This window comes from Lynx rufus, unplaced genomic scaffold (assembly GCF_022079265.1).
Source record: "Lynx rufus isolate CCGP_SWC_20201006 ecotype Redwood Valley unplaced genomic scaffold, mLynRuf1.p SCAF_4, whole genome shotgun sequence".
NCBI classification, from domain to species: domain Eukaryota; kingdom Metazoa; phylum Chordata; class Mammalia; order Carnivora; family Felidae; genus Lynx; species Lynx rufus.
The window spans coordinates 16184000-16205489 of NW_025814856.1; the positions used below are offsets into that span (position 1 = coordinate 16184000).

A 21490-nucleotide genomic window follows, 5' to 3' on the forward strand; every position below is an offset into this window, starting at 1 on the left:
CACCAAACCTGAATATTACTCACTGATCCATCAGCTTAGGAGAACAGCTTCCTACACACACACACACACACACACACACACACACACACACACACTCACTCTCTCTCTCTCTCTCTCACACCCTGATTTGCAACCACTAATGAATGGTTCTCCAACAGTTTTCTGGCATCAGTCTTCTAGCATTTTCCCAAGGCCCTTGCTAAAGTTTTGAGCCCAGATCTGAGAATTTATCCTCTGGAAAGAAATGTCTTTTCCATGGGTAAAAGGCACAGTATTAGAATATTTCCTTTTGGCCCACTAAACCCAAGTACGCAATTTTCATTGAGACTGTCTTCAAAAGCCACACATTTGAGTGGAATCTTGCCTAAGTTTCTCTCACACTGATTTTGTGATGAAGGAGTATGTGGAGAAGGATATCAGGAAGTGAAGTAAGAACTTGTTGATACATGCCACTTTTATGTTGTGTGTGGTGTTACACAGGTATAATTACAGAGCTGGAGGAATCCTATGAAAAGGAGCCATAGAGGTCCTCTATCAAAGCCATTCATTTTACAGATTAAAAAACCCTGAGGCTTAGAGATATTAAGGGACTGCCCAAGGCACAAAGCTATATTCTCTGGGATCCAACATAGCTGTTTGTTGGTGGAAGGAATGCCTTTGTGTCCTCTATCAGATTACTCACCTGCCCTGCTGGTGTTATGCAGCAGAGCAGGGAACACCATCTGCAGTGTCATTTTTGAGCAGGGAGGACAGTGATGGGTATGCTGCCAGTCTTTTGGACGTATGGATTGTGAACTCTTTTGAATTTGAAATGACACTGTATTGGAAAACTTGAGCCTCTGAATGTCATTCATTCCTGGTGTTTTCTACTGACTTTTTCCAGGCGTCTGTGTTCATTTCCAGCCTCTCCTCTTTTTAGTGAAGAGTTAGACCTCAGAGGAAGAGTGTGCTCCTTGAGAGCACGTGTGCACTTGGGATATGAATTCATATTCATCGAAAAGTCAGTTTTGCTCTTTCTTCCTCAAGTTAATGTGGTGGGTAATGCTGTTACCTTTGGACACCGGGCAGAGGATGAGAGAACTTGCTGCTGCCTGATGTAGGGAGGGAAAGGGAGTCGGAGGCATCCTGGAAAATCAGTTACCACCCAAGCAGTGTTCCTGGGGTTCACCCTGAGGCTTCTGGAGCTTGGCCAGCCGGCTGTGTGAATTTAAGAAGCTTATGTTGGGGATGCTTCTTAATGCAGGTGGTTCCTTTATTATTTTGTACATGAGACTCCATCGTTTGCCCCTTGGCCACACCTGGTTCAGCTTAGAGGCTGGTTGATGGAAAATGAGATCACATCTTTCTAAAGGTGTGTTCCTCGCCCCTTCTAAATTGCAAGCATGGCGTGTCCCTTCCTACTCTTGATTTGTTGCGTGTTGGCACTCCTGTTGCCTCCTTGGTGTAGAGCCAGCCAGTTTCCCCACAGTCAGTTTGGGGAGGCCCCTTCCGCACAAACCACTGACCACATCACCTGTTTCCAGCAGGGGAGAAGAGAATGAACCAAGATGCGTGAACCAGGAGTTGGCAAGCATTTTCTGTAAAGAGCCAGATAGTAAATATTTTAGGATTTGTAGGTCATACAGTTTCAGTTGCAACTGCTCAACTCTGATGTTGTAGCACCAAAGCAGCTGTACAGAATACATAAACAAATGGGTATGGCTTTGTCCTGTTAAAACTTTATCTACCAAAAACAGGTGTAGGCCTAACCCATTGGCTGTGGCTGGCTGACCCCTGTTGTAGAGTGATATGGCCTTTGTAAAGTTAAAGGCTTTTGAAGTAGGCTCCACTTGCTTTATTGCCCCAGCATATACTTCTGTGGTTTCAACACAGTATCTAGCAGTGGGAAGCATCTCTTGTTAAAGAGTACAAATGAGCCCGAAGTGAAGCACTTTCTTTTTCCAGCTCACTGCAGGGGATCATGGGACTATCCTGGTTGGTGACTGAATAACTGACATAGGAGAAGTTACTGTTAAATTTTGCATCTCTAAAGTCTTGTTAGCTCTGCTGGAGCTTGAACCAGACTGTTTCTGAAGCATTAACTAAAGACACCATGCTCCCTTTCTGTCTCAGTTGAAGCTGAGGATGCTTAGCTGCTTGCAGAATGGCAGGCCAGAGGAGACCGTGATGGCTCCTGTGTTCCAGTGGACCTGACCGGCTGTGTTCAGGGCCGTGAAGGTAAGGGCCAGAGTTGGGGCTGCCTGCCGGCAGGCAAAGTAGACAGTTCACATATGGCCCAATACATCTGGGCAGAGTGTGCTGCATATCTGATCAGAACACAAAGGGGCGCCTGGGTGGCGCAGTCGGTTAAGCGTCCGACTTCAGCCAAGTCGCGATCTCGCGGTCCGTGAGTTCGAGCCCCGCGTCGGGCTCTGGGCTGATGGCTCAGAGCCTGGAGCCTATTTCCGATTCTGTGTCTCCCTCTCTCTCTGCCCCTCGCCCGTTCATGCTCTGTCTCTCTCTGTCCCAAAAATAAATAAACGTTGAAAAAAAAATTAAAAAAAAAAGAACACAAAAATGCTTTCCAAAAAACAAGCTCAAGAACAGATATTTTTATATATTTACGGCAGAATTATTCACAGTAGCTGAAAGATGGAAACCACCCAAGGGGCACCGACTGTTGAATGGATAAAATTTACTCCATTTTGTTGAAATATACACGATGGAATAATATTTCATACATACAATGGAATATTATGTAGCCTTAAAAATGGAAGAAACTCTGACACCTGCTACAATATGGATGAACCTTAAAGACTTTATTTATGCTGAGTGAAACTAGCCGTTCATAAAAGGACAAACAGCATAAGATTCCACTTGAATGACATAACCAGAGTGCACAAAGGAAGTAGAGTGGGGGCTGCTTAGGATTGGGAGGAGGGGACAGAGTTTCAGTTTGGGAAGATGGAAAAGTTCTGGAGACAGATAGTGGGGCTGGTTGCACACCAATGTGGATGTCTTTCACGCCACTCAACTGGACACTTAAGAATGGTTAAAATGGGGGGCGCCTGGGTGGCGCAGTCGGTTAAGCGTCCGACTTCAGCCAGGTCACGATCTCGCAGTCCGTGAGTTCGAGCCCCGCGTCAGGCTCTGGGCTGATGGCTCAGAGCCTGGAGCCTGTTTCCGATTCTGTGTCTCCCTCTCTCTCTGCCCCTCCCCCGTTCATGCTCTGTCTCTCTCTGTCCCAAAAATAAATAAACGTTGAAAAAAAAAAAAAAAAAAGAATGGTTAAAATGGTAAACTTTACGTTATGTGTATGTTACCACAATTTTTTAAAAAGCTAGTAAGCTCAAGAAGACTTGTTACCAGGTGGGCACGTGAGACTGCTTGTAGTGCTGTGATTGTGGAGACACTAAAGATAGAATCTGGCTCTGTGTCCAGACCCACTGAGGAGAAACACAGATACTGAGGGGTGATCTCTCCTGTTCTTTTGCTTTGTAGTGTGCTGCCTCAGCTGTTAAGAGCCAGATTTTATTAGCTCAGCCCTGGAGCTGCACTTCAAATGGTCACTTAAAAGGAATCGATTTCTGAGAGATACATATTAAAGTGATGCACACGTGTCGTAAGCTTATTTTTCCTGTGCTGATTTGTAAAATCTAAATGTCCTGTAACCTTGACAGAGCTGTTCTGAGGACCAGCAAAACATGCTGTGCTAACCTGTCTTCCCACTAAAGGTTTGTTGGCATAATCTGTAAATTACAGTGGCTTTCAAATCAGTATCTCTGTTTTGCTTATTTTGCTTCTAAATACTAGACCTGCGTTTCACCTGTCCTGTTGATCCTCATGCTAATTATGTCTCAAATGAAGGCTCTTTCCCTCCTAAACTATCTCTTCTTTTGTTCACTTTGTGTATGGATGGCACACTATCCATGTAGTCAGGTAGAATGGAAGCTCTGGAATTGGCTTTGGCTCATCCTCTCTCTCTTCTGTATATTTTATGGCATTTATCACAATAATAATGACATTACTTACAATATCATAACTCCGTGAGAGCAGGGACTGTGACTGAATTATTCACCGATGTGTCTATGTAATGTGTCTAGTAAGCCACTGTCCTAATTCAGGTCCTCTTCATCTTTTCCCTAAACCCAGGATTTCTGGAGTAGTGTGTTGAGAGAATTCTTACAGACCCTTTAGGGAATGGTCCTTGTGCAGCTGCCGGATTGTTTCTCCCCAGGCTCTGGTCTGATCATTCGTTCTCCTGTTGTGAGTGACCTCCCATTCCATTCTCATTCAGCAGTGTGCTCAGCAGATATGTCAGCGCCTTCCGCGTGCCAAGCACTGTTCCATGTGCTGAGCAAGCAGCCCTAGGCAGGGTAGGCAGCGCCTCCATGAGCGTGAGCTCACGTTCTGGTGGGAGGTGGAGTGGCAGACAATAAACAGATAAATAGGTATAAAATGTCCCGTGGTGATAAGTGCTATGGAGAAAAATAAAGCCCGATAAAGGGGACTGAGGGTGTTGTTTTTGTCAGAGAGACCAGAACCAGCCTTGCTGAGTAGAGGTCTGAATGAAATGAGGGACTGACCCATGAGCATATCTAAGGGAAAGTATTCTAGGCAGAGGGAATAGCAAGCACAGAATCCTGAGACAGGAGCTTACTTGGTATTTGGGGACACACCAGGCAGCTGGTGTGATAGGAAGAGAGTGACCTGGGTGACAAGTGGAAGAACACAAGGTTGGAGAGGTAGATCCGCAGGCCCAACATAGTTCCTTGTGTGGCTCAGTGAATACTTGTTGAATGAATGAATGAATGAGTGAATGAAGCTAGACAGTAATTATTCGTTTATTGGTTTATGAGTTTAGAATCAGGGCAGGGTGTTTGGGGTACACATAAGAAACGTAGGGAGAGGGCAGGGACTGTGACTGAATTATTCACTGGTGAAGAGAGCACAGGATTTCACTTGGACTTTTCCCTTCTCCCATTCAGGAGACATGAGCTCTCTGGCCAGAGCTAGAGAGACCAATGTTGGCGTGTGTGTGTGTGTTTTTAATGTTTATTTATTTTAGAGAGAGAGAGAGAGAGAGAGAGAGAGAGCATGAGCAGGGGAGGGGCAGAGAGGGAGACATAGAATCTGAAGCAGGCTCCAGCTGTCAGCACAGAGCTGGATGTGGGACTCGAACCCACGAACCGTGAGATTGTGACCTGAGCCGAAGTCAGAGACTTAACTGACTGAGCCACCCAGGCGCCCCTGGCTTGTTCTTGAAGTAACTTCTCTTCACCACAGAGAACATCAGAAGTTAGAAACTTGTCAGGGGAACAGGAAGTAGAACTCTTGGTGGTTTAAAAGGTGCTCCTACCCATGTTTGGGAAAGCTTGTCTTTTCTCCCCCTGTCCATAGGCTGTACTTTTAAGTCAGCAGGACATCTGGGGAAAGCCACTGGCTGGTGGGAGTGCAGGAGCAGCAGGTGGTGGCTGGTTTTCGGTGGGATTAGAGGAAAGACTGCTGATTTAACTGCTTCTCTGATTATTCTAAGCTGCTCACAGAAATCTGCCACTGTGTCTGTGAGACGTAAGAGAAGCTTAAGCATGCCCTGTTGGTGCTGACCGCTACTCCTGGTTGACTTTTTTAGGGCCACCAGCGGCATCCTTGATATACACATTCCACCAGACCGGCCCTTCTCTGCCTTTCTCTCCTAGTCGTCTGTAGGCTCCTCCTGCCGACTGTGTCTTTGTGATCTGTGTTCTCCAACTTCCAAGCCTTTGCTCCCGCATTCTTCTGGCTTAGAGTATCGCTCACATCTGCCAGCATTCTTACCCGTGTGCAAGGCTCCTTTCATATTTTTTTTTCCCCAATTAAGGGGAAAGAAGTGGCCAAACACTCCTTCCTCTGTTCTCCTAAGGCACGCTGCATTGTTTCTGTTCAGCATTGTCTTGTGGTCACAAGTTTGCACTCCTGCCTCCCTGCCAATCTGTGTTTTTGTGAGGCATAGGCCTGTGCCACCTTCTCTCTTTTGCGCTGCCCTGTTGCAGTGGGGGGTGGTGTGAAATCCCGTCTGTCTGGAGTCTTCTCATATCCCTCCAGGTGCAATCAATCTCTCCTTCTTCTGTTGTACCTTACCCCCTTGTTACTGACAATATGGCCCTTGCACTGATAGCTTCCATGTCCCCTGAGAGCTCGTTGGAAATGCACACTCTCTGCCCCCACCTCAGACCTGCTGAACCGGAATCTGGTGGTTCTTACATCCTGTGCACATGAAAATTTGAGAAGCATTGCCTTCACACTTCGCACCCCTTACCATACTGAACACAGTGTAGACGTGCTTGAGTGTTCACTCTTCCCATCCAGACGTTGAGCTCCTGTGGCCTGTGAAGCCTCTATTATCCAACATAGTTCTTAGCATGTTTCAGGCGCTCAAAAGTGTTTGCTGTATTATCTGAAAGGGCCCCTGGTGTTATGTTTGAGATGCTCCTTCAGTCAACATATTAATGAAGTGCCTAACTGTGCATGGTGCTTTGCCAGTGCACGAGGCACCCTGCTGTTGAGTGGGCATCAGCCCCTAACTTTGGCATTGAGAGATCGGTGGGTGAGATGGATACCCATAATTAATTATGAGACAAGGTGGAGTGTGGTAAATTCTGTAAGTACCCAGCTGTTACCAGAGGCCTAAGGGAATGCCAAAGGAATGGCAGCTATTTCCAGTTCACAGGATTTGTGATAGTTTCATGGAGAGGATAGTGTCCGATTGGTGCCCTGCACGATGAATAGAACTTTGACAAACAGACTTTGTGGGAGGAGGCATTCCAGGCTGGGGAGAGCCTGTTCAAGGGCCTAGGCATGAAAGTGCACAGACAGGATGTTCCTTGAACAAGTAAGACGTAGAGGTGGAAGGTGTGATTGGGGAGGTGCGTGCGTGTGCACTGAACTCCTGGAATTCTAGTGGTGAGGAGTCTGGACTGGTGAGGAACTGGAAAATCACATGCTATTGTTGCAGTTAGATGTTCAGTGGTTTCTAGGGACTCTGCCCTCCTGTCTCCCTCTCTCCCTCTCTCCCATTCTACCTTGCTGGACATGGTGGGAGGCAGGGGAGGGTTTAGAAGCAGTGGGACAGGCCTGAATATTGTAGCTGGCTCTTTACTGGCTCTTTATGGGACCATGGCCCACGTCTTTTTTTAGTCCTAGCTGGTCAGCCACTTCCTCCCTCACCCCCTTCCGGAGTCACTTAGCCAGTGGGGGCTCCCTATAGCTCATCAATAGAGGGTTTCACACAGTGAGCTTTAAGATGCCATCAAAACCCCAGACTGAACCCAGTGTGTTCTATTATGCCTGCTGTCTGCTTCTCAACCCTGTGGGTTTGGGATACTAATCATTTTTCCTTTTGGTGGGATGGACTAGCATCCCTCAGCCCATGTTCTGGGCTGGGGGCAGGTCATCCAACATTCAAAATGAAAGGACACACCCCCTACCTTCATTTCCTTACATGCCACCCTGTTAGAAATGCACCTGAACAAGGCAACTATAGTGTGGCTTGTTTATTTCTTCTAGGGTTGGGACTGCACTGTCAGCCTGGACACCAGGTCCTCCTCTGGTCGTCCCTAAGCTTTACCATCTTTTTGTTGAGCCTCTTACTTCAGCTAACTGAATTTCCAGATGTTAGATAGTAACCCACTGAACTTTTTTTTTTTTTTTAAGGTTATTTTTGAGAGAGAGTGTGTGAGCAGGAGAGAGGCAGAGAGAGATGGGGACAGAGGATCTGAAGCGGACTCTCCACTGACAGCCTGATGCGGGGCTCAAACTCAGGAACTGTGAGATTATGACCTGAGCTGAAGTCAGACACTCAGCCGACTGAGCCACCCAGGGGCCCCTAGATAGTAACCCTCTTGATGCTTCAGTGCCTTCCTCCCACCAGCTCTGTCAGTCCTGAGCCAAAAGATCAAGGTTAAAAAGAAGAGATGGCACTCATCAGAAGTTTTGTTATTTGTTTGTATCTCAGATGAAAGACTGAGAGCTATCTCTTAGATGAAATGGGCTCTGGGATTCATTAAGTACACTTGGCAATGAGTTACTGTGTTAAGTGCTAGGACATCATAGCCTTTCCTTTCTGCGGGAAGAACATTCGTTCTGGATGGGGAGACATTCATTAGAGACAATATAAAAATGCTACAAGTTATGCTGGAGGCTTGTACCAGGCACTACAGGATGGGGATGCCCACTGCCTGAGAGTCTCGGAAGCCCCATAGAAGAGGGAGCATTTGAGCTGGATCTTCATAGATGAGCAGTAGTTCACCAGACAGAAAAATATGGGATAAGGATCCCAGCAGAGGAAATAGGGTGATTTAGGGGAATTGCCAAGAGCTGAGAAGAAAGGCATGGTGGGGATTTGGGGTAGATAGAGGCTAATTCGGGATTTGGATCTGACTTGTAGGCAATAGGGAGCCCAACAAAATGGGGACTGACATGATGGACTCCATTATATTTTGAGTTGATTCGTTCAGAAACTTTATTCATTCAACAAATACTGAGCGTTCATTGCCAGAACTAGTTCAGGAAACATACAAAGATTGCTCCCTTGGTAGACCTCATGATTTAGTAAGATAGGTAAGTTACTTACGTCAGGCCGCCACCATTTGCTCTTGTCAAGGTTGCCCGTGACCTCCACATACAGAATGACCTCCACAGTATAGAACTATTCTGTAACCACAAAGATTTCCCTTGTGCTGCCCCTTTATAGTCACACCCATCCCCCTCCCACCCTCCATCCCTAGTCTCTGGCAGCCACGAATTTGTTCTGCTTCTCTCATTTCAAGAATGCTGTATGAATGGAATCATGAAGTACGTGACGTTTTGAGATTGACTTTTTCTACTCAGCATAATGCCTTTGAGGGCCATCCAGGTTGTTAAATGTACTGATAGTTTTTAACTTAATATTTCTGACTAGTATGCCGTGGTGTGGATGTACCATGTTTTGTTTAACCGTTTACTCATTGAAAGACATTTAGGTTCTTTCCAGTTTGGGGCTACAAATAAGGCTGCTATGAATATTCATTTACGGGATTTTGCATGAAGATAGGTTTTCGTTTCTCTGGGATAAATGCCCAAAGAGTACAATTGCTGGGTCATCCAGTAAATTGAGTTTTAGTTTTTTTTTTATTTAAAAAAAAAATTTTTTTTTAACGTTTTATTTATTTTTGAGACAGAGAGAGACAGAGCACGAACGGGGGAGGGGCAGAGAGAGAGGGAGACACAGAATTGGAAGCAGGCTCCAGGCTCTGAGCCATCAGCCCAGACAGAGCCCGACGCGGGGCTCGAACTCACGGACTGCGAGATCGTGACCTGAGCCGAAGTCGGCCGCCCAACCGACTGAGCCACCCAGGCGCCCCTTCTTTTTTTTTTTAATTTTTTTTTTTTTTAACGGAGTTTTAGTTTTAACAGACATTGCCAAACTAGTTTCCAGAGTGGCTGTGCCATTTTACATTCATACCGGCATGTATGAATACCATGGTTAATTTTGGGGGTCAAGTTGACTAGACTATGGTGTCTAGTTGTTCGGCCAAACATCAGTCTGGATGTTGCAGTGAAGGTATTTTTTTGGATGTGGTTAGCATTTAAATTGGTAGACCTTGAGTAAAGCAAATTACCTTCCATAATGTGGGTGGGCCTCATAAAATTGTTGAAGATCTCAGGAGCAAAAACTGAGGTTTCCTGAAGAAGAAACAATTCTTCGAGATTGTAACATAAAAACCTTGTCTGATTTTCCCACCTGGAGGCCTGCCCTGCTGATTTCACACTCTAGACTGCAACATCAAATCTGATCTGAATCTCCTTCCTGTCAGCCCACCATATAGATTTCAGACTTACCAGCCCCTGTAATTGTGTGAGCCAGTTCCTTAAAATCAATCTCCCCTCCCTCTCCCACCTTCCCTCCTTTCTCTGGCTCCCTCCCCATACGTACACACAACACTTCTGTTTATCTGGAGAACCCTGACTAATATAATGAGTGACTGAGTTCTGCATCTTCACCAGCAATTGGTGTTACCACTTTCTTTATAGTAGCCATTGTGTTAAATATATAGTGATATCTAATTGTGACTTTAATTTGCATTTCCCTAACGGGTGGTAGGGTTGAGCATCCCATGTATTTATTTGCCAGCTGTATATCCTTTCTGATGAACTGTCTCTTCTTGTCTTTTGCCCATTTTCTCGTTGGATTATTTTTGTTAGACAACTGTTGTGCATTTAGTGTTCTTTATGTATTGGAGGTAGGAGTCCTTTGTCAGATGGACTCACATTTGGCAAATAGGTCAAAAATACAGTGTTAAATAGCATCAAGTCCTATTATTAAATAGTATTATTTGCAAGTAATACAAATTTACAAGTGTAATTTGCAAATAATAATACTTTCATTTTTCTTTCAATCCCACACCTCTCAGAGTGAGAGGATTTCTACACTAGCCTGGTCTGCCTTTGTAATGAATCTGATAATTTGCCACTTATTCAGTTCTGGGGAAACCTGTTCCTACCATACAGAAAACATACTTTTTGCTGATCCCCTGTCCTTGGATTCCTGCAGAGAAAGGACAAGATCCAAGATCTGAACTCTTAAGTGAGATCCTGCTGAGTATCCCTATAAAGTATTTTAAGTTTATTTATTTATTTTGAGAGAGAGAGAGTGCATGCACGTGCATCCGAGTGGGGAAGGGGCAGAGAGAGAGGGAAGACAGAATCCCAAGTGTCCAAGGCAGGCTCCACGATGTCAGCGGGAAGCCCAAAGTGGAGCTTGAAATCATGACTTGAGCGAAATCAAGAGTTGGACACTTATCCACTTAACCAACTGAGCCACCCAGGCACCCCTGAGTGTCTTTTTAATTTAAACAATGCTTTTATTTCTTTTGTATCATTTAATTTTGAAAAAAAGATTTTCTTTCTTTTCTGAAAAACATATTTTTTAAAATGTTTATTCATTTTTGAGAGAGTGTGCAAGAGAGTGCACACAAGTGGGGGAGGGAAGAGAGAGGAAGACAGAATCCAAAGCAGGCTCCTTTGAGGTCAGTGCACAGAGCCTGAAGTGGGGCTCGAGCCCATGAACCATGAGATCATGACCTGAGCTGAAGTTGGATGCTCAACTGACTAAGCCACCCAGGTGCCCCCCAAAAATATTTTCTTAAAGTCAATATAAGTCTCCCCATTTCATAGCAGATAAAGTTGAGGCCCAGAAAAATTGGGCCTGTATTTAATTTGCAAATAAAATTTGTTTATATTGCAAGTTTGCAAATATTTCTCCCCATCTGTAGATTGTCTTTTCATTCCCCTAAGAGGGTGTTTCGCGGCACAAAAGTTTTAAATTGTGATTTAGTCTAATTTATTAAATCTTTTCCTTATGGATTGTAGTTTTCGGTCTCCTATCTGATAACTCTTTACCAAGCCCTAGGTCCTGAAGAATTTCTCCTATGTTTTCATCTAAGTTTTATATTTTTAAGTTTTACATTTAAAAATCTATGATCTGGGGTGCCTGGGTGGCTCAGTCGATTAAACGTCCGACTCTTGGTCCCCACTCAGGTCAGGTCTCCTGGTTTGTGGGTTCAAGCCCTGTGTTGGGCTCTGCACTGACGGTGCGGAGCCTACTTTGAATTCTCTCACCCTCTCTCTGCCCCTACCCCACTTGTGCTTGGTTGCTCTCTCAAAATAAATAAATAAACTTAAAAAAAATTAAAAATCTATGATCCATTTTGAGTTAATTTTTGTGTGTGCTGAGGTGTAAGCTGACGTTCTTTTCTTTGCCTGTGGATTTCCAATTGCTCAGCCCTATTTGCTGAAAAGACCTATCTTTCCTCCATTTGAGGTACAGATGTTTTCGTACCTTTGTCAGAATTCAGTGGCGGGGGATGCTCAGGTGGCTCAGTCGGTTAAGCGTCTGATTCTTGATCTCAGCTCAGGTCTTGATCTCAGGGTTGTGAGTTTAAGCCCTGCTTTGGGCTCCATGCTGGGCATGGAGCCTACTAAGAAAAAAAAAATCAGTTGGTCATACTTGGGTGGGGTTACTTCTGGGTTCCTAGTTCTCTTCCATTGGTCAAGGTCCCCATCCCTACACCACTTATTCTGGCTATGTAGTAAATCTTGACATGGAGAGAGTGATTCCTCCCACATTATCCTTTTATTATACTATTTTAATTATTATTATTGTTTACATTTTAAACCATTTTTAAATGTATAATTCATTTGTCATTATGATGCCAGCAAGTTGGGTCCAGAGACCCAGAGGATGGATGGACTTTAAATGTAAGCCAGCAGGAGGTGAAAGCAGAGTTTATTGAAGGTATAGAGAGAGTGCAGGTACAGAGAATTCTGGAGACTCAGAAGGGAAAAGAGGGAGTCTCGTCTTTGCTCATGGTCTTGGGGTTTTTGTTGAAGACTGTGGTGTGGTGGATTACGTGTCCACTCACACATCCAGGAACTGGTTGGAACAAAGAGGGGGGCCCAGGTGTTATTCCCAGGAGCCATAGGGCCTGGGTGTCAAGATGTCCAGAGCTGTGGTGGTCTGAAATGCGCATACGAGGGCTTCCCAGCCATTCTCATCTGGTTCTTCCTTAGATGTTATCTATTCTAAAGAAATCATTATTAACTTGTCCCTTACTTACAAGAGGACATACACTATTTGCTTTATAAGGCCTGTGTAAAGTGGGGTGGACGTTTAGGTCCTAGCAAGAATAGAAGTAGGAAAAGGAGTAAAGTGCAGATATTTATGGAATCCTTCAGTCTCCCTATCTCAATTAAATACACTTAAAATGTGTAACCATCACCCTCGCCCACTGTCTATTACAAACCTTTTTCATCACCCAAAACAGAACCCTATAACCCTTTGAGCCTCCTTTTCTGTCTCTGATTTGCCTATTCTAGACCTCTCCTGTAAGTAGAATCATACAGTATTGGCCTTTGTGTCAGGTTTATTTTGCTTAGTATAATGTTTTCAAGGTTCATCCACATTGTAGTATGTATTCTAATTTAATTCCTTAAAAAAAAAAAAAAAAAAGACTTGGGGCACCTGGCTGGCTCAGGCAGTAGAGCATGCAACTCTTGATCTTGGGGTCATAAGTTTAAGCCCCACATTGGGGGCAGCATTTACTTAAAAATTTTTTAAAAGGCTTTATTTTTTAGAGTAGTTTTAGGTTCACAGTAAAATTGAGCAGAAGGTATAGAAATTTCCCGTATACCCACTACCCCCACAGCACACACAGCACCCCTCACTATCAGTTTCTGCACCAGAGTGTGGTACACTTGTCATAATCAAACCCACACGAATACATCATGATCAGAGCTTATGGTGTACATCAAGGTCCCCTCTTAGTTGCGTATGTTCTGTGATTTTTGACATATATAATAACATGTAAGCACCATTATAGTATCATAAAGAATGGTTTCACTGCCCTAAAACCCCTCTGTGCTCTACCTTTCATCTCTCTCTCCCTACACCCACAGGCAACCACTGATCCTTTTATTGTCTCCATAGTTTGCCTTTTCCTGAGTGTTGGAATCCTGTAGTATGTAGCCTTTTCAGATTGGCTTCTTTCACTTAGCAATATACGTTTTAAAGTTCCTCTACATCCTTTCATGGCTTGATAGCTCATTTCTTTTTGCGCTGAATGATATTCCATGTCTGGACGGATGGACCACAGCTTATTTATCCATTCAGCTCCTGAAGGATATCTTCAGGGTATCCTTTTAACTTTTGGTAATTATGAATGTGGCTGCTATAAACATTCACGTGAAGGTTTTAGTGCGGACATAGGTTTTTAACTCCTTTGGGGAAATCTCAGGGAGTGTGATTTTAGATTGTATGATAAGAATATGTTTAGTTTTATAAGAAAATGCCAAATTAGGGGCACCTGGGTGGCTCAGTCGGTTAGCATCCGACTTGGGCTCAGGTCATGATCTCGCAGTTCGTGGGTTTGAGCCCTGCATCGGGTTCTGTGCTGTTAGCTCGGAGCCTGGAGCCTGCTTCGGATTCTGTGTCTCCTTCTCTCTCTGTTCCTCTCCTGCTCACGTTCTGTCTCTCTCTCCCTCTCTCAAAAATAAATAAAGATTTAAAAAAATTTTCTTTTTAAAGAAAATGCCAAATTGTCTTCCAAAGTGGCTATACCATTTTACATTCCCACCAGCACGAATGAGAGTTCCCGATGCTGCACATCTTTGTCAGCATTTGGTGTTTTCAGTGTTTTGGATTTTGGCCATCATAATAGATGCACAGAGATACTTCTTTTTTAATTTACATTTCCTTGATGACATGGTATGGAACATCTTTTCATATGCGTATTTGCCATCTGTGTATCTTCTTGCTGAGATGTCTGTTAAAATCTTTTGCCTGTTTTTTAAATTCACTTGTTTGTTTTCTTATTGTTAGGTTTTAAGGGTTCTTTGTATGTTTTGAGGGGCTCCTGGGTGGCTCAGTCAGCTCAGGTCATTATCTCTTGGTTTGTGGGTTTGAGCCCGCATCAGGATCTGTTCTGACAGCTCAGAGCCTGGGGCCTGCTTCAGATTCAGTGTCTCTCTCTCTCTCTCTCTCTCTCTCTCTCTCTCTGCCCCTCCCCTGCTCGTACTCTGCCTCTCTCTGTCTCTCAAAAATAAATAAATGTTAAAAAATTTAAAAAAGTTCTTTGTTTTGATTAACAGCCCTTTATCAGTTAGGTCCTTTGCAAATATTTGCTCCCCATTTATGGCTTATCTTCTCATTCTCTTGATTCATTCCTTTTTAAGGCTAACTAATATTCCATTGTATGTATATATACCACATTTTGTATACCCATTCATCTATTGATGGAGACCTGGGTGGGCTGTTTCCACCTTTTGGCTATTGTCAATAATGCTGCTGTGAATTTATGGGCATACAAATATCTCTTTGAGACTATGCTTTCGATCCTTTTGGGTATATTCCTAGGAGTAGAATTGCCGTGTCATATTATTATTCTATGTTTAACTTTCTGAAGAACCTCCAAACTTTTCCACCATTTTATATTTGCACCAGCAGTACAAGCAGTGCACAAGGCTTCTAGTTTCTCCACATCTTCACCAGCACTTGTTATTTTGTTTTGTTTTGTTTTGTTTTGGTAATAGCTATCATTGTGGGTGTAAAGTGGTATCTTATCGTAGTTTTGATTTGCATTTCCCTGATGACTAATAATTTTAAACATTTTTTTCATGTGCATATTGACCATTTGCGTGCACTTTATTACTTGAAATTGGTTCAGATATTTTAGTTCTTTTTCCCATCATATGAATTTTGGAAGAATCTTGTCTGTATCTATAAAAATAATCTCGCTGTGGTTAGGAATTGCATCAGATCCACACATCAGTTGGGGGAAGAAATGACCTACCTCTCTTTACTGTGTTGAGTGTTGTAATCCCTTAAGACCTGACTGGTGAGCAGAATGGGGGCCTTGAGGCACGACAAGGGCCCAGTCAGAGCTAAAGCCACCCATCTACTAAAGCCGGGAAAGAAGGTCTGCCTTTTCTGATCTTCCCCAGGGCTTTCTCTGGATCACGGTGCTCAGAACTCCGCTCTTAATAGCAGAACTACCCTCAGCAAGACCAACCATTTATTGGCTCATGTAATCCAACTGGAGAAAAGACAGTATTGATGATGTGCCGGGGACTGAAATGCTGTCAAGATACCTTCCCTGCATGTTCAATGCGCTCCTCCCGCTGCACACTGGTTTTTCATACATGGAGGGTGGTGGAGCATCTGATGGGCCCTTGTTATCCTGGGGGGGATTGTCCCTCTTTCTCATTTGAAAAGTCCTGAGGAAGGGCCTCATTGTTAGGGTTTAAATCATATGTTATATAGTGTGGTTGGAATGAATATGGAAGTTCCCAGAAGGTAAGGAGCACTAGACAAAGCTGACACGAGAGGGAGTCTATAGCTAGTCATGTTTTTGGAAGGTTTTTAGTGGCATGTGTTGAAGCCACAAGTGTTTTCTGTTAATCTTCAAGTAACCTAAAATAGTTTAGTAAGAGATCATCGTTATATTACAGATCATTGATAGCTAATATATGTTATTAGTATACATAGTTACCTAATTATATGGCTATTTAGTGACATATATCTAGTTAAAGGTAAATAATAATAATAAACATATTGTCATTGCAGTAGCCCTCAAGTGTTAGACTTATTTGCAGACTTACTGTACCTATTTATATATGTAAGAAAAATTTGAAGGACATGAGTAGAAAATCATAATGCCTCCTACTCAATCTTTTTTTTTTTTTTTTAAATTTATTTTGAGAGAGAGAGAGAGAGAAAGAGAGCCCGGGAGGGGCAGAGAGAGAATCCCAAGCAGGCCCCATACTGTCAGTGTGGAGCCTAACGAACCGTGAGATCATGACCTGAGCCGAAATCAAGAGTCTGAGGCTTAATCAACTGAGCCACCCAGGCGCCCCTCCTGCTCAATTTTTGATAGGCTTTTCTAAATTTAACCAAGAGAACCTGCTGTCCATTTTGACTATAACCTTCAGTGAAACTGCCATCTTTCTGAATGTGCAGTTAATTTATTTTCACAGGGAATTGTTTGTTGACTTTCTGAGTCGCTGTTGAGGATAGAGTTGGTATTTTAATACCAATGACTATTTATTTACTGAGCTATGTGAGGGATGTAGGAGACCCTTTTTGCCCTCAAGGAGTCTGAAGTCTACTAAGGGGGTAAAAACAAAAATACAGTGCTTGTGACTGAGGCTTCATATCTCCAACATGAAATAGCCTTACTTGTCTAAAATCTGAATGAGATTTTGTTTAGGGGTAGAGAGCTGGGTTGAGCTGACTTTGTGTTTGGCAGTTGCTGCATAAGATAGGGGTTTGGTTGATACCTGAGGTAGGAAAACAGATGCTTCAAGGCATCTCCATTCAGTCCACCTCTTCCATTTCTGATGGACAAGGCTGCTTTATTGCTGAAACTGATTAGCATTTAAACTCCATGGGGGTGGGGGTGGGGGCAGAAAGAGAGAATAATTGTGTAACTATGATTAAGAAACTGAAGTTTAAAAAAAAATGACATTGGTGGTGAGTAGGCCTATAACAGGCCATTAATGGCTCAAGTGTGAATGCTTCTATATCGGGCTTAGCTCATTTCCTTTTTTAAAAGGAGCATTTTGTATAAGATACTGTTTGTCTCAGTGTTGAATCCACAAAGTGCAGACAGTTCATACTGGTTCAGTGAGTCTGTGAATACCAGCAAATCAGGTGTGATGTAAGGTGAGGGGGTTCTTAAGTTACAATCGGTATCTTCTCCTTTCTAGAGAATGTATTCACGTCCCTCTTCATAATATGTGTTCCCTGTGACTCTAAAGCAGAAATTAGCAAACTTTTATTATTTTTTTCTTTTTTTAATGTTTATTTATTTTTAAGAGAGAGAGAGAGAGAGGGACAGAGCACGAGCCAAGGGAGGGGCAGAAAGAGGGGGAGACACAGAATCTGAAGCAAGCTCCGGGCTCTGAGCTGACAGCACAGAGCCCGACATGGGACTCGAACTCACGAACTGTGAGATCATGACCTGAACTGAAGTCAGATGCTTAACCAACTGAGCCACCCAGGCGTCCCTTGCAAACTTTTTGTATAAAGGTCCAAACAGTAAATATTTTTGGCTTTGTAGGCCAATGGTCACTGTCATAGCTACTCAACTTTGAGATTGTATGGACATGTCTGTGTTCCAATAAAACTGTATGTGGACACTGAAATTTGGATTTCATATAATTCTCACGTGTCATATTAGTCTCCTTTTGATTCCCTACCCCCCCCAAATATATAAAAATGTGAATGGGGCACCTGGGTGGCTCAGTTGGTTGGGCATCCGACTTTGGCTCAGGTCATGATCTCGTGGTCCGTGAGTTCGAGCCCCGAGTCGGGCTCTGTGCTGACAGCTCGGAGCCTGGAGCCTGCTTCCGATTCTGTGTCTCCCTCTCTCTCTGCCCCTCCCCCACTCATGCTCTGTCTCTCTCTGTCAAAAATAAATAAACATTAAAAAAAAATTTTTTTTAATGTGAAAAACTACACTTAGCTCATGGGCCACACAAAAACAAGAGGCAGGCCAGATTTGGGCCCATAGACTATAGTTTGCTGACCCCTTCTCTAAAGATCTTAAAAATAACTTCTATTGGCTGGGAGCAAAGGACTCTGGATCTTGGTTTGAACCCTACGTTTTGGGTGTAGAGGTTACTTAAAAATAAAATATTTATTAAAAAATGGGGCATCTGGGTGGCTTAGTTGGTGAAGCATCGACTTTGGCTCAGGTCTTGATCTCACTACTTGTGAGTTCAAGCCCCGCATCAGGTTCTGTGTTGGCAGTGCAAAGCCTACTTGGGATTCTTTTTCTCTCCCTGTCTTTCTGCCTCTCCCTGACTCGTGCTTTCTCTCTCTCTTTCTCTTTCTCTCTCTTTCTCTCAAAATAAATAAATAAATAAATAAATAAATAAATAAATAAATAAATAAATAGTTAAGAAAACTTCTATACAGTCTTGTATTTGAGGACATTTATTTAACAATTATATTGCACTTAATATGTGCCATGCACTATTTTAAATGCCTTACAGAGATTAATTTAATCCTCACAATTAACCCCAGGAAAAAGGTACTGTTTAAATTTTTTTTTAATGTTTATTTGTTTTTGAGAGAGACAGAGTGTGAACAGGGGAGGGGCAGAGAGAGAGGGAGACACAGAATCCAAAGTAGGCTCCAGGCTCTGAGCTGATAGCCCAGAGCCTGACGTAGGGCTTAAACTCACGAACCGCAAGATCATGACCTCAGCCAAAGTTGGACGCTTAACTGACTGAGCCACCCAGGCGCCCCAAGAAAGGTACTGTTTAATAACATTTTGCAGATGTGTGAATTGAGGCACAGAGAGGTTGAGTGACTAGCCCAGAGTCACACAGCTAGCAAATGGCAGAACCTGGATCTGAACCCAGGTATTCTAGCTCCAGAGCACTTGCTCTTATCTACAATGATATGCTATCTGTCTTAAAGGATTTATAATTATTGATTTTCTAGCCTAAAGGAATTTTAGAGATTAATCCATCCCTACTACATTTCCATTTTGTAGACACAGTCTCACGCACCAACTTCCTGCATAGCCTTTATGATTCAAATTTGTGCCTCAGTAAAATCATGGATTACCATTTATGCACTTTCAGCGTCTCTTGTGACTGCCTAAAAGCTTAGTCTTAAATCCCACTTATCCCAAGGGTAATCTGTCTGCACAGGCTGGGCACTTAACTGTTCCCTTAGTGTTTTATTTATGTTCCTTGTGAGATGTTTGAAGGTAGGAGCAAAAGTATCAAAATGCTTTCCATCAAAGAGAAATCTATTCTGGGCATATCTTTTGCTTTCTTTGGGAACACCTGTCTCAGATTACTCCCAACTCAGATTTTGCCCTGCTGCTTTTCCTGCTTGAATAAGCAGCTGGTTGAATCTTGAGCCCCACCTGTTGATAGGAAACAGAATTTGTGGTGTCATGCTACACTATCCTTGTTGATCTAAAGATACCACCAAAGCAGGGCTGTGAATGGAAAATTTCCCAGTCTTTCCAAGGAAAAAAACGGAAGCTAGGTGTGAATGTGTGTGTGTGTGTGTGTGTGTGTGTGTGTGTGTGTGTGTGTGTGTGTGTGTGTGTTAAAGCAAGTCAAAATTTAGGTAAATGATGAGGTGCTCAGGTCTTCTGGTTCTTTTTGCTTATAGTCTCAGATTCTACTAACCTCTGGTGAAGAGGTTCCTGTGCCACAGGGACTCAGCAGAGTTATTGCCAGGGGCTCTCATATCCAAATGTGCACCAGTCTGTCAGCCAGATAAATGATACGTTTAAGAGGTGGGCGTAATTACTTTTCAAACATATGTAGGTACCATCATGAGCAAAAAGCAAAGCTTTGCTGAATTCGTGTTAGATGGCTGTTATTAATACAGTTACTACCTATTGAGACACCCGATCCAGTTAGAGCCCTTTATTTACAGATGAAGAAACTGAGGCTCAGGGGTGAAGGGAAGAGATTTGCCTTGGTCACACAGAAAGAGAACAGCTGGCCTGGAAGTTGGCACGGTTTGTATGTACCATATGGCTTGTGCTGTCTCCCTTGGGATGATCAGATAAAGCGATTGGTAAATATTTTGACCTTTAATACTGCGCTGTACTTTCTAATAGAGTGGTTGATCACAGTAACATTTACCAGTATTTATAGTGCTTCTCTTGAGAATTTTAATGTGTTTTTTGGGGTTTTTTTTTATTTGTTTGTTTGTTTTTACTGTATTCCTTGCTATACCAGCATTAAGTAGTAATCCTACCTGGAAATGCAGTCCAACCTAGAAGCAAAACATAGGAGGATTGGGCAGCTTGCTTATATCTGTAGTAGAGCTGGCTCTAAAACTCAAGGTTTAATCTCTATGAATCAGACTGAACTTGTGAGGATTTTAGTTATTTATATCTTAGCCTTCTATGGCTGTTACTCTCAGCTGGGTGTAAAAACAAACTTTTGTTAAATCTCTGCTAAGTGCCTGGCAGTGTGCTAGGGTATTTTCACATGTATTACCTATCACTTGATTTAATAAGACCAATGTTGCAATTCTGAGGCTCTGCTCAGAAAAAGCTAAATAGCTTCAATCTGCTCCAGAGCCCATCCATCTAGTCATTGATTTATTCATCTATTTACTGTTGTGGAGCACCAACATCAGGTTTGCAAATGTGCCGTTGAGTCATGTCCCATTGGTGGCCAAGCTGGGACAAATCAGCACAGATCCATTCCTCCAACAAGACTCAGGATTGGCAGTAACATCAGCATGATCTGCACAGGGCAACACTTTTTTCCCACTAGAACTTCAGGAATTTGGAGTGACCCTGCTGATTTGGTCGAATGACGTTCGCAGCATCTTTCTATTTGTACATCTTTCTATTTGATCTTCTTAAAAACTCTTGAGAAGTCAGATGAATAGGGACGATCTCATAAGTTGAGAAGCCAAACATGGAGGAGGCCTGTATGAGGTGACCTTGCTAGCACGGGCTGGGCCTTCTAGCTTGCACATTTGTGTCACATGGCCATGTGTTATGGTTACATGACATCATGAGCCACCGCTGCCCCCACGCTCTTCTCTTCCTTCAGGCGGCTCCTTGCTTCTCTTCTTTTCTTTTCCTTCCTGTACTTTCCTTCTGTTGCCTTGCAGATGCATCCCCAGTAGGTAGGCTTTGACTGTCAGAGTTCCACAAGGCTTCTTATACCCTCTTTGCACTCTAAGCTCTCTCCCTCGGTGACCTCTGCTTGTCTCTACACTGACAACTCCAAAAAGTGTCATTTGAGCCTAGACTCCATCTCTCTGTGTTCCAGATGTAGCCATCCACTTACTACACGGTATCTGTTCGGATGCCTCCCAGGCACTCAGTGGCAGCTTGTCCCAAACTTGACTCCATCTTCTACCCCTAACATAGCCCTTCTGTGTCATTTCTCATCTAAGTGAATGGCAACTCCCAGTTAGTTCATGCTCTGCCTGCAGAGA

General features: G+C 43.3%; 1 protein-coding gene across 3 annotated transcripts in view; it reads left to right on the forward strand.

Moving 5' to 3' along the window:
- KLHL18 (kelch like family member 18) overlaps nucleotides 1–21490 on the forward strand; it is a 55334-nt gene that overhangs the window by 4489 nt on the left and 29355 nt on the right. The window contains exon 2 of one of the 3 annotated variants that reach the window (XM_047094468.1): nucleotides 2113–2217. The exons of the other annotated variants lie outside the window; for them this stretch is intronic. The gene's annotated coding sequence lies outside the window, so the exon portion shown is untranslated. The remainder of the gene's footprint in view (nucleotides 1–2112; nucleotides 2218–21490) is intronic. 3 annotated transcript variants of the gene reach the window in all.